The sequence below is a fragment of the Motacilla alba genome, chromosome 1, assembly GCF_015832195.1.
Source record: "Motacilla alba alba isolate MOTALB_02 chromosome 1, Motacilla_alba_V1.0_pri, whole genome shotgun sequence".
Classification (NCBI taxonomy): domain Eukaryota; kingdom Metazoa; phylum Chordata; class Aves; order Passeriformes; family Motacillidae; genus Motacilla; species Motacilla alba.
The window spans coordinates 34,109,796-34,122,088 of NC_052016.1; the positions used below are offsets into that span (position 1 = coordinate 34,109,796).

The 12,293-nt window shown below is 45.2% G+C and overlaps 1 long non-coding RNA gene across 1 annotated transcript; it reads right to left on the minus strand.

Annotated features, from left to right (window-relative positions):
- Positions 1–389: 389 nt before the first annotated feature.
- Positions 390–7,689, minus strand: LOC119707735. The gene is made up of 3 exons (XR_005258836.1): positions 7,578–7,689; positions 2,531–2,626; positions 390–1,159 (listed from the first exon to the last, which is right to left on the minus strand). It is a non-coding gene; the product is annotated as an uncharacterized LOC119707735 (long non-coding RNA).
- Between the last annotated feature and the right edge of the window lie 4,604 nt (positions 7,690–12,293).

Genomic DNA, 12,293 nt, shown 5'->3' on the forward strand with positions numbered 1-12,293 from the left:
AGCTTCTCCCCAAGCAATGTCATGCAAAGGTGCTTGCAAGTGCTAGATTTTCAGTGATAGGATTCATGTTGGTCTCTGAGGATGTACTTTGGAACCAAGGAATATTTTGGATGTGAAATGTGGCCTTTCATGGTGTAGGCTACAAATCTCATGGTTTAGGAATGTTGCTGAAGCTAAGAAGGTGGATAGGTTGAACAAGACATGACTGGACTACCACGATGGATGGGAGTGGCAGCACTGAAATAATGGAGGATGCTCCTTTTTCAGTTCATGGGGAGAAAATGCAAATGTTGCTCAGGCTCCTGTAAAGCCTGGTCCATGCGCAATGACAAGTAAATATTTAACTGCAGAAAGAACATTGCCTTCCAGAGACTGAAGCAGTCAAGTTAATCAGTTCCAGACTGTATTCAAGTCATGGGTGTCAAGAGGACAATACAGGTTCAAAAACCTTGAGGATGATCAAAGTCTGCTATTACACCTCAGCACTTGCCATGTCTTCCCTGGGATGCTAAAAAGGAGCGTATTTTCACCTGCTGAGAAAGCAGGATGATGAACTCACTCAAAGACATGCTTCATAGGGTGGAGGAAGGGCTGAAGATGTGGCAAACAGTAGTTTGAAGGTCCTCTTGTTGCATCCAGATGGTGCTTCTGAAGCTTGGGAGAGGAGGCTGCTGCTGCAGCAGCTGGACTGGGAAAGCCCTCAGGCGGATCTGGAGACATTCCCTGCCCTAGCAGCCCATGGGATGTTCGCCATCAGAAATGACAGAAGTTGCCACTGATAGGAGTTCTCAGGCTTTGGAAAGTGCTCGGCCAGAACCTCCTCTTACACAACATATTTCCAGTTGTTCTTTTATCCAAGTATAGTTTGTTCTCATCTGTCTCTCCCTTACAAAGCCAGTCTGTTTCCTTCAGAGATTATGCAGAGAAGGTTGTTAGTACTCATGTCTCTAATAAAACAAGTTTCTACAGATATGATGCAGTTCATATTTTCCTATAATGTCTGCAGGGCTTGTGCTGCACTCCTGGAGCATTGGAAAGAGGTTTGGCTTTCAGCACCCTTTCTCCCACCAGTATGAGCAGTTGATGAGCTGGGATCTTGGCTGCTCTTGGCTGCTAATTCACCTCTGACTTCTGCTGCTGCTTTGGAATTGAGACATCTCTGTGGAGAAAAAACACTTCAAGAATATATTTATCTTTGGGTCCATCTGTCCTCTGATGTATTCCCCACAAAACCCCCTGAGGCTCAAGGCACATATTTTCAGTCCCCTGCTCCAGACACTATTCTCTAGAGCCCATTTTGCTTTAAAGGGCCTCATTTAAAGTTGGGAGGAGGGGGTAGGAAAGGGATTCAGTGTCCTAGTACATTTGGATGACTGAACATCTCTTAAGTGCTTCAGCCAAAGCACTCAACATTTACTATTTGGGGTGCTTTTTTGTTAACAGTCAAGAGTCATGTATTTTATCATGAAATTGCAGTCTTTGTGTATTATTCAAAGCTCAACTCCTCCTAGAGAAATGACAAATCAGAATAATGGTAAACTGAATTCTGGCTACATAACAAAAAAGCAAAAGTCTGTGTTGCTATTTCTCACTTTGGATTTAAATCCTCTGGACTGAACAGCCCTTACCAGGCGCTGTGTAAAGTTTTTTCCTAAAATAAGATGACAGGGGTCAGGGGCCCAAGCTAAGCTGATTAGCACAGCCAAAGCTGTATCACATTGCTACAGTGGGGTCATATGATTGATCACTGGGATAAATATTTAGAAAGCTTCCCAAGGGAAGAGGAATAGATGGGACTGGCCATAGGAACCAAGCAAAATGGGCAATTAGATTGTAGCTAACAATGGGTCTGATACCATTCACCTGTCATAATACAGATCAAAAAAGCAGGGGTAGCTCTGCCATGGGCATTGCCTCTGCCATCAGCTTCTCCTTCGAACCTGTGTTCTGCTCCACAGGACTCTGCATCACCTTCACTGACAGGCAGCTTTTTCAGCAGGTGGGACAGAGAGATATCACTGCAGCCACACAGCCCCCATCCTGCCAGGCTTTGCTGGCTCAGGGCACTCGTGCTCAACTTTCCCTGCAGCCAGGGACAGCCCAGTGCCCGCTGCGTGCTCATCAGCAGGGCAAGTGGCCTTTCCATGGGCTCTGACTTTCCCGTAGGCAGCGAGGGACCCTCCATGAAGGGCAGGAAGTTTCAAAGCGGCTCTGACAGACCCCAAAGCATGGCAGTATGTGAGCAGTATCTGGGGAGAGTGGAACCCAGCTCGACTCAGCCCCTGGTTCCTCCTCTAGGGCCAGGTTGTACCCCTTGTTGTGCTGGGCCTCTGTTAGGAGGGTGCTGACTGGCCTCAGGGACCAGAGAGGCCTCTGGGCCCCCTCTTTCTACCATAAATATTGGGCAACATCCTGGCCTGAGCCCAGGCTCCATGAGCACAGCCAGGGTCTGACTCAACCATAAACCCTCTCCCCATGAGGCACTCAGAGCCTGACATGAAGAGTTTCCCAAGCTCCCTCCATAACTCACAGCAACCAAAATTGTCGCCGGGAGGGCTGAAAGACGGGAGGGAGGCCCTGCTGCAGCCCCCAAGGAGGCTCCTTCATCCTGCTGAGACCTGGGTACCTAAAAGACACAGGAGCAAAGGCAAGGCATGGGAATTTAGAAGGATAAACATGAAGACAAGGAGGTTGTGGGCAATGGAAAGTGAGCACACAGCCATCCTGGAGAACCTGTATTATTAAACAGGTGTGAATGCCAGCTGCAAGCTGCTCTGGAGGGGATGGAGGGCATTTGTTTTCCATACACGTGGCTCTTTTACAAAACCTTTCCCCCATCAAACTTAAAAAATGAAGCTGCCAGAAGTTAACCTTCTCTTCTAACCCCAGTTTTACCAGCTCTCATTTCTTCGCTGTTTGCCTTTCCTGCCTTGTTGCAGACCGAGGTTGTTTGCCAGAAAATAAGACAAAGGCTTGTTGCTGCCAGAATCTGCCCTTCCAACAACAAGGAATAGCAGTAAGTGAGCAAGTAGGAACACACAGAGCTGTACAGAGGGCAGAAGAGAATGGCTCCTATTATTTTGGTAAGTTGCTGTTGACTTTGAGGCAGGACTCTCAGGGAAAGGTAACAGCTGGTGTTAGACAAATGATACAGGTAGAAAAAACACAAGAGCTTTTAGACACACAAATCCTTCTTCTGAGCTGAAGCAAAAGGTTGCAAATCTGTCAGCCTAAGCACAGATTGGAAAAGTTTCCTCTAAATCTCTCTCTTTGGGGAAAAAGGAGGCTTCATAGGAAAAGAACTTGCCTTTCTTCAGGGAGCAAAATGGACTGGATCCTCGATCCCAGATCTTCTGCATTGGGATGGTGCTTCCCCATCTGTAGAAACCATGGCTGTTGCTGAATCCACCAAACAAAACCTGTTAAGCTACTGTAATAGCACCCCCAGCACTTGTGAAGCATTGGCAGATGCTCTGCCCCACTGCATCACTGCACACGAGCAGTTTGCAAGTGCCACTCAGATACAGACTCGTGAAGTTGAGCTGTGATTTACACTGGCCCCAGACATTTCAGGTCAGCTTATGTAATTGCCTAATTCAGTCTTTGGTGCAAACATTCATTGTATTTTACAAAAAAAAAAAAAAACAAAAAAACCCCAAAAAACAGAAAAGAGCAGTTTTTAGGGAGAAGCACCACGGTTGAGCAGAGCTCAGGAACTTTATTAGCACTAGAAGAAGCAGGTGAATTACAGAGGCACAGCATGAAAACGCTTTTGAGCTGAGACATGATGGTGGTCAAAGAAACAAACTGTGCTCTGCCGGATTGCATGGTCAAGCAGCAGTAGTAAATTGACTAATGATGTCAAAATGGCCAAAGGACTGCTCTCAGGAACAGCAGCTGGTTTGAACTGCAGCACCATTTGTCCTTGGGCATATGCCTTGGCTTTGACATAGTGCAGTGGGGTTCACACAGGAGACTGCACTCAAGTATAATCACGTTGTGTGTCACAGGAGAAACCAGCATCCTGCGGGTGGCAAACTCTGCCCCCAGAGCCCCAGAGCTCAGCCACACAATTTTCCTATTGCACAGCACAGACACTTTCTGACTTGCTGTCTCAGACCTGCATCACCCTCTGCCTTCCCTCTGTCACTAAACTCTAGAGATGCTTCTCCAGTGACAACACTATTTTGTTCGGGAGGGAAAACCTAGGGCTGATCCACTCTGCTATCAACAAGCAGGTGTCTCAGATAGTAACAAAAGAACCAGCATCAATAATGGAGAGGGGAGAGAGAAATAGAGGTGCAATGAAGTGGAGAAAGGGAAGCCAATCAACCTAATGAAATAAGGTACAAGGTTAGCGAAGGGCTATTTATAGACTCCAACTGGCTCAGCCTCGTGCACTTAGAGGCTGGTTCAAACTGGCTTCTTAACAGCAGTAATAATCATTACCGAAAAGAAAGAGAAAAAAAAAAAGTGAAAGCTTGGAAAATTCACTGCCGGAGGTAAAGCTTTAGAGCTGGGTCTGGCTGGAGTCAGAAGTAACTGCATTACTGAGAGATTGAAAGGTTAATAGGAAACCAGCTGACACTGAAAGGGAACAATTAGAGAGGTTAAGGGGCTTAATATTAGATTAATGGTTGCCTGGAGGAGCAAAAGCAGAGATTTCAGGAAAATGGGAGAATGGTGTGCAGAAAACTGGTTTTTTCACAGATGAAGAGCCTCAAGTCTGCTCCTGCCACTCTCTGGATAAACTGGAAGAAGGTGGCTCTGCCATTCCTTGCCTGTCTTGCTCAGTCTCCTGTTTCCATCTTTCTTCCTCTTCTCCTGTCTATTTGTCTCTTGAAGTCTCTTTGGGTTTGTTCTCCCCAACGTAAGCACCGTCTGTGTGGTCTTATCATAGTGTTTTCCTTGTGTTCCTCCTCTGTCCTCTGTCTCCATAATGAAATAATGCTTAGTATTCCCGTGGCCCTTCATTCCTCTCCAGTGTGCTGCTCTCCAGAGGCAGGGGTGGTGGGAACTGACACTTTTATTTGCATTGCTTGTAACCAGGACTCAACGCTTTATAAGAGAAGAAAAACAAAAGGGTTGACAAAGATCACATGATGTATCTGTTCCCCAGCATATTCTCCACAACTAGATGGACAATAATAACGCTGGTGAGGTCCCTGACTACGTAAGATGAGTTGTTCTCCCTTCCTCCTCATTATGAGATGAGTAGCAAAGGATTTGGGATGGACTCATTGCATCTGTTCAGTGCAGACTCCCCAGCTGTAACATGTCCCATCCCATTTCCCCACGGTCACTGCAGGGACACAGTCAGTCCCCTGACAGCTCCCGTACCTCAGTGCCATGAGAGCCCTGTCACATAGCACCACCAGCTGCTGTTCAGGACCATGCTGGGAGCACTGAACTCCCTGCACCACCCTGAGCAACTCCTGAGACGAAGGGAAAGATTCTTCCCTCCTGCACCTTCGGTGGCTGCTGCACTCAAGGACCTTCCCAAGTGCATGTGCTCCTCCCATAGGACAGGGAGAACTTTTCCCAAGTGCCTGGCCCTTGATGGCTGCTTCTGTAGTCAAACAAGTGCAAGCTGGCTGGATCCATTTTAATCTTCCACTGCTTCCCACAGTACAGCCTCCTCTTTGAAAATCTCGGCTGCAAGATTAGAAAGCAATGCTCTCAGCACTTCCTCCTAGGGCTGTAAAAGCCAGGCTGGCACTCCAACACTTTGCAGGCACCCGACTGAAAAGTTTCCTCATTTGTGATAATGACAGAAAACGTCACAGCCTAGAGAAGTTATGGTTATTCATGGAATATTAGCCCCAAAGACTTGAAATGCAGTGTTCTGGCTTAATGCAAACCCATGGGGTCCTTAGGAGAAAAGACCAAGGAAGCTCTGGCTGGCATCAGAGGACAACTCAAGCTGTTTGTTTCCTATATCCATGACAGCTGAGCACTGACCTCTTACCAGCTGGGACATTGTTAATCAACAGAAAGAAAAGAAAGATGGCTAGAGAAACATTCACTGGATGCGTTTATCCTCAAGTCCCTCTTTCAAGCCGCCTCATCTGCTTCAAAGAAATGAGCCTGAAGCGACAGGTCCTCCCTGTCACCTTCCCATTCAACATAGGAGCCTTTCTCAGATCTAAATAAACCTCCCCTATGAGCCTGGCCAGCCACATCTCTGGAGATGCATGTCTGTTTCAAAAGATGTGATACACTCTGAGTACTGGCCTCTGCCAGAGCCTGGGGGTACCCATCACCTGCAGCCTGAAATGCCCCAGAGTTCAAAGCAGATTTCAGCTAAGGATCTTGAAGTGCTGTACAAACAGCCATTAATCCTCAAACCATCCCTGGGAGCCAGGCCTGTAATTATTTAGCTCACCATTTATCTCTGGAACTCTCTGTGCCTGTTCTCCCAGCCTGGGGATGAAGAGAGGTAAAACAATACCTACCATTTCATAACAAACTGCAAATTAAATCGACCGCAGCTCAGCCGTTAAGGGAAATGTTACCTTTTCCATAATCACCTCCTGCAGGCGAGTGCAACAGCTATTCTTTAACAGCTAGGTAAAATTTGACAAAAAAAAATTACAAGCTCTGAGTGAGACAGCCAACAAGTGGCAAAAGATTTCCAAGAGCAGAAATCAGGAATCCTACCTCTTGGTTTCTCGATTTATCAACTGAATTGTCTCTGCTCCACCCCTCGCCCCCCTTAAAAATGACCGCCAAAGGAAAAAAAATGCTGCCTATGCCCTTTATGTGACTTTGTAATAGATTAAGGAGCCTGTAGGATTTCAGTCCAATGGAAAAAGATTAAGCGTTTTTCCACTTGTTTTCTTACATTAGAAATGCAGGTCTTCTGGAGCCTAGAAGTCTCCAGTCTGTCTAGATCATGACAAAACTAGGACCAAACAAAGACAAGAGGGCAAGAACGGGGTGGAGAAGAAGACAGGGGAGAGGAGATCGAGCCAAACTCACAACGTGCTGTTTGCAAGCAACAACTGCATAAACACAGTAACAAAATGATGCACAAAATATCAGTAAGGAATTATGTGCTATTCAAGAGTTGATTTTCCTGCAGCTCCAGACAGGGTGTGAGAATCCACAGAGGTCAAACTCTGAGTACCCCAGGAGATCTGCAGAGTATGAAGAAGAGGAAAAAAAAAAAGAAAGAGATCCTCATACCTCTTTTTTCCTGCTCAAACAGAAGCTTTAAGTGGCCTGAGATCTCAAAGAATTCAGACCCAACACACAGGAATGAGGAGAACTGGGTAATAAAAGCAGATCAATGTCTGCCCTTTCTCTGCCTGCTGTGTTGGCCAGATTCATGCAGGGGAATCCCTGGAGAGGAGAAGTTGAAGGGAAGGAGCATGGGGATGGGTGGAGTAAACCAGTAAAACAAAAGGCAATTACAAAGTGAAGCGGAGACAAAGAAAGCGACAGAAGGACTGGGCTGGAGCAAATGTCAGCACACAGAGGAAATGGTCCCGCTTCAGTCCAAAAAGCAGAAAGGTCATTCAGACGGTGACAATGCTGTCTCTTCTCTGCCCTCTTCCTACAGCTCCCTCCCCTACCTGTTCCATGGAGGCAGCAGGATCCCTGCTCTGGTCTGAGCCCAGAAGGCAGTAAAGGAAAAATTCAGTCTGTTCGAGCTGTACCTGTTTAAACTACCTCTGCAGATGGGAGGTTTAATTAGAGCTAGTCTGCAATATTCAGGCTTTGCACTGCTTTAATAGCCTGGGATCAAATCCTGTATGACCAGAGGATGGAGGGAAGGGCAGTGAGGGGCAGGAGCGGGGGACAGGGGGACAGGGGGTGCTGCAGCTGTATTGAAAGAAGTGGAGTTGAACAGGTCCTGTCTAGATGTGGCTGAGGAGTACACAGACCACTGCTGCACAAAGGCATTTTGTTGCAAGTCACTGAGTACTTCAGGAGCTAAAATCCAATTCGGGAAGCAGAAGCCTTTCCTCGGGAAATCTGTTTTTCTAGTTCTTTACAGGTAGCTCCTCCAGAAACCTCCAAGCACAGAGCATTAAATAATCATCTGTTAAAATTACCTCCCTCCTGTCCAACTACCTGCCAGCAATGCTTCATTGCTATCTCTGTGTATCCTGAAACCCAGGAGAAATCCAAGAACTGTCTGCAGTAACCAAGTGTAAATCTTGTGGCGACCCCTTGCCTATGTCAGGGAGCTGGCAAATACACTCCAGACTGGTGCCTTGAGCTATAAGGACGCCGTTCCCTCATAAAAGGAAACTGGAAGGGATTGTGATGAGCTCTTTGTCAAATGCCACAGCAGCCAAGCAATTGCTGATCTTAGAGCGGTGCCTGCTGGCCAGTCATATCAGAAGCACTTGGAAATATTTCCACAGTGGACAAAACTGCAGTCAAAGTTCAGGAAAACATTTCCAGGGAAGAGGTGCGTGTCCTGCTCTGCTGTGCTTCTGCCAGAATCTGCCACCCACGTTCCCACCGGCTGCAAACAAGCTGTCCTAATTTTGTGAATCACCCTGGTATTTACTTCTATCAGATCTCCAGCCCCACATTGTTTCTTGTCTTTACTCATTAAGGTTTTATGATTTTCAAGCCAACCACAACGTAATTGATGACTTTATTATTTCTGTATAACTGATGATGTATAACAAGATAACTTGACAATGCAATTCCCTGTAAAAGTTCAGCTTCTCAACATTGTCATCTCAACAAGACCCTTAGCCTGTTTGGTGTTGGATGCTGAGAACATTAGGCACTTCACATCACTCAGAACTTTTGAAAAGCCTGACATTTTACAGACCTTTGCAATACAGAAACATGCTCAAAACAACAAGAATGCCACTTATGCAGGCTGGGTGAAACAGCTGCCAAAGGCACTGTTCTTTTACTGTCCTTATGACATGCTGGTCAAAGAAATGATATTGTGGGTAAAACAGCTCTGATCACAGAGTAAGTGTCTTGCATGCTTAAAAATAGAAAAAAACCAAAAAAAGATGAAATTAGAAAGTAATTATGTCCAGAGACAGCACTCTTTTGCAGTGCTCTTATGCCACAGTCACACATGTATAACAAGGTATTAAACTGGAATTCATCCTCAGCCTGAGGATCTGGAGACAATTTAGATATGAACAAAAGAAAACAGGCAGTGTATCTTGTGATTCCTGAACTTATGAGGGAAAATAGAGTTCCATCAGAAGATTGGAATTATGTCCCCCCAAGCCCACAGTTCTTCTAGGTAATGACACACACCTCTCCATACACAAACACACACAGACACAGAGCTCTACTCCTAAGGCAGGAGTTTAAAATGGTTAAGACTGGTAATGGTAGAGGGTTGCATCCATCTTCATGGGTCTTCCAGGGGCTGAGACAGTATAGCAAACTCTCTCTTGAACCCATGTTTTCCCACTGATGGCAGGTGGGGCAGCCTCAGATAAAGATTTCTCATTATTCACATTTTTTTGCTGTTTTGCTGCACTTGAACTGTCAGTTTGACATTTTACATCCTCAACATGAACAGGGCAGATATAGGTGGGAGATGGGCAGGCAGACAAAAACAACAATAAGGCTGCTAAATGCCTTTCTGGAGAACTGGATGTTATCTGTACATCTGTTTGAGCTCCCCCATGCTGTACATAAACCAAAACATTCAGCTGAATATGTATTTAAGGTAAACACTGGCCAAATGTCTGTGTTGAACTGGCAACTGCACAAATTTGAGCTGTCCTACTGTCTCAGAAGATGAAAGAACCCTCTCCCCACATCCACTCCAGCTTGGGAAATGGTCAGATGATATGATGTGAACATTATAACTCAAAAACATCTGAGAGAAAGTGAATTACTTAAAAATACATCTCCAAAAGCCTGTGGGTTACACAAAGTTAATGCAAAAAAGTCAAAATAAACGTTGAAGCAGATAATTTTTCTACCAACAACAGGAATCTGCTGAAAATAAAAGTCTATTTTCAGAACTGGGGGAATAAGAGAAGACTGCTGAAAATACTGAATTCAGTAATCTCTAGTCTTTCCGTGTTTGCCACTGCAATGAACTTCTGTACTAATTTATTTTGCTTCAGAAAGATGGAACTGAAAAACAACCAGATGATAAATAATTATTAATGTGGAGCACATTACTAGTGGTTACAGTGTTCCAAATCACCATTTGCATGTTACCACTGTGACACTGTAGTGATTAAAAAAAGCATATTATGAGTTCTGGTTAATATACTCCAGAATTGACCAGAGGACTTTTATACTTAATCAGTGCTGTTCAGCAAAACCCATGGTTCAGAGCCATGATGGAGCCTGAGAACTGTACTCTGACTGCATTCCATACAGTTATTTACTTGGAGATCATATAACAGTGATCCCAAATTAAGTATTGTTTCCCATGACCTTTTTGCCTGCTAGGTTGGCCACAGGAACAAACCAGGTCCACACCACTAGAAGCCAGTGCAGCTTTTCCCAGGACTCTGGTACACTTCAGAGTAGATGTAAAGGGAGATGTGATCTGCAGCATCCCTGAGTCACAACATCTTTTCACAGGGAACGAGTCCCCCATCCCTGTGGGCTGGTTCTCAACCTCAAAGTCCCTCAGCCAGTTCCTCATAGTTTTCTTATTTAATCCAAGCTTTGGCTCATCCTGCCTGCTGGCTTTGCATTACCCTAGTCCTGATGATATTGATGAGATCAATTCCCCAAGGGTACAGGCCCCTCTTTCAGATGTCCTAAAGATAAGTTAAAATATTGAATGTCTTCACCAATTTCTAATTTCTCTAGGGAAAAAAAACAACTATATTGGCCCTTGAAAACATCTACAACCAACCATCCCACATGGCAAATCACCCTCACAGTCGCCAAATGCCCACTGAGTAAGTGGGCAGCAACCTGCCTCCTACAGCTCTTAATGCAAAACAGCTAATCCATAGGTGATTAATCTCAAGGAGCCTTTTTCTCTCCCTCTGAATCAATGGCCTTCCTTGGGAAGCTTCACACTCCACATAGCAGAGGGAAGCTGGGAAAAATTTCCTGCACTGCTGGGTCTATGTCCTGCCCCAGCAGAGCAATGTCACCCAGACACACAGAGCTCCAGGCTGCCATTCTGGCGCTTAAAGCTTCTTGCCTCTTTTTCAAGAGGTGTCTCTCTGAGACAATCCTCTGGCTTAAATAAGAGACACCACCACCAACATCAAGGTGATTAGTTTAGTTAAATTAGTTGTTTAGTTTAGCTTAACATTTGCTTAAAACTGAGAATTTGCAACTGGAAGTGAAACATCTGAAAATGTCATTCTCAACCAGACCTAGAGGAAAACACCGGTATCAGTGGAAAGTGCAGGTATCTGTTGTCAGGACTGCAAGACACAGCTTATTGCAATATAAGGTCAGCATTAAAAAAGGTTATTCTGGAATTAATTTCTCTTTGTAGCCCTAAAATTGTCTGTTTTGCAGTACTCTGCACAGAATTTCTGTACCTTCTTTGCACTATACCCCCACCAATCACTGATTGTTCCATTCACTTACATTCCATCTTCCTGCTCCAACTCTACACTGTCTTCTCCCCTCTCTTCCCCAGGGAGCAAAAGAGGATCTAAACTGAATACTTGAAGTGCACTGATGCTCCCCAGTGCAAAGCAATGGTGAACAAATATAACTGGGTATGATAGAAGAGGAAAGCACGTTCTAAATTGGAAAGAAACTTGCAACTTATAAGGCTCAGAATTATTTTTTTCTAGGGAGAGAGGCACAGCGGATGGAAAAAATTGATAAGCTTTGAGACCCAGATATCCAACAGGGATAAAGAAGCAGCTGCAATTTTCATATAAAACTTCATAGATTAGAAATTTAACTGTGTCCTTGAGCAGGGATACACTGTTTTCTCCCATGACTGCACTTGTTAAGCCGCTCTGGCCAACATGATGCCCCACAATCAACTCTACTCACCATCTTTTAAGGAGGAAAATTCCCTTGAGGTCATGCCTAAGGCAAAGTTCCTCAGAATTTTGCTACAAGCTCATTAGGGTTCCTAGAAATGTTTCACATCCTTGTACCTGCCCCACAGTTCAAACTGCACCCAGACATGGCCGAGCAGACATACTCACCTCGTCCTTTTGCTTTGGGCGTCCCTAAATTATGCTGCTGCTGCTTGAAGAGGATTGCAAACCTGTGTTCCAGCAGCAGGATGCCACACACAGTGTGTGTCACCTCCTTGCAGTCCACCAGGCATAATCAGTCCCTGGTTTTAAGGCACAGATACAAGTCAGCTCACAAGGCAACCACGCTGCCTGCTGGTGTTCTGC